Source organism: Triticum dicoccoides, chromosome 3A (genome assembly GCF_002162155.2).
Source record: "Triticum dicoccoides isolate Atlit2015 ecotype Zavitan chromosome 3A, WEW_v2.0, whole genome shotgun sequence".
In the NCBI taxonomy this organism is placed as follows: domain Eukaryota; kingdom Viridiplantae; phylum Streptophyta; class Magnoliopsida; order Poales; family Poaceae; genus Triticum; species Triticum dicoccoides.
The window spans coordinates 624,351,810-624,352,969 of record NC_041384.1 but is presented as its reverse complement, the minus strand read 5'-3'; positions in this window follow the sequence as shown (position 1 = coordinate 624,352,969).

Genomic DNA, 1,160 nt, shown 5'->3' with positions numbered 1-1,160 from the left:
GGGTCGAAGGTAGATTTGCAACTCAGGCACCAATAAAAAACAAAACAGACCCCCCCTAGTTGTGCCCCGAGGGTTGACATGCAACTGGGGCTCCTACAAAAAAATCAAAATGGACGACTACCCCCCTAGTTGTGGGTTGAAGGTAGACTTGCAACTGGGGCGTCAATAAAAAACAAAACATAGGCCCCCTAGTTGCGTCGCTAGGGTTGACATGCAACTATGGCTACTACAAAAAAATGGACGACCCCACTAGTTGCGAGGAGAGGGTAGACATGCAACTGGGGCTCCTACAAAAAAATCAAAACGGACGCCCGCCCTAGTTGCAGGGCGAGGGTAGACATGCTACTGGGGCTCCTATAAAAAAAGCAAAAACGGACCGCCCCCTTGGTGGCGGGTCGAAGGTAGACTTGCAACTAGGGCGCCCATAAAAAACAATACACTCGCCCCCTAGTTGTGTCGCGAGGGTTGACATGCAACTGGGGCTCCTACAAAAAAATCAAAATGGACGACAACCCCCCCTAGTTGCGGGTTAAAGGTAGACTTGCAACTGGGGCGCCAATAAAAAACAAAACAGACACCCCCAGTTGCATCGCGAGGATTGACATGCAACTGGGGCTATTATAAAAAAGAAAAATGGACGACACCCCCCTAGTTGCGGGTCGAACATAGACTTGCAACTGGGGCGCCATTAAAAAAATAACAGATGACCCCCTAGTTGCTGGTCGAAGGTAGACTTGCAACTGGGCGCCAATAAGAAAACAAAAACAACCCCTCTTTGTTGCGGGTCAAAGGTAGACGTGCAATTGGGGCACCAATAACAAAATAAACGTCTGCCATAGTTGTGTCGTGAGGGTTGACAAGCAACTAGGGCTCCTGCAAAAAAAGGATTACCCCACTAGTTGCGAGGCGAGGGTAGACATGCAACTGAGGCTCCTTAAAAAAAAGAAAAACGGACAACCCCACTAGTTGCGGGGCGAGGGTAGACATGCATCTGGGGCTCTAATAAAAAATAAATCAAAACGGAGGCCCTCCCTAGCGGCGTGTCGAAGGTTGACTTGTAACTGGGGCGCCAATAAAAAACCAAAACAGAAATTCCCTTAGTTGCGTCACGAGGGTTGACATGCAACTGGGGCTCCTACAAAAAAAATCAAAATGAACGA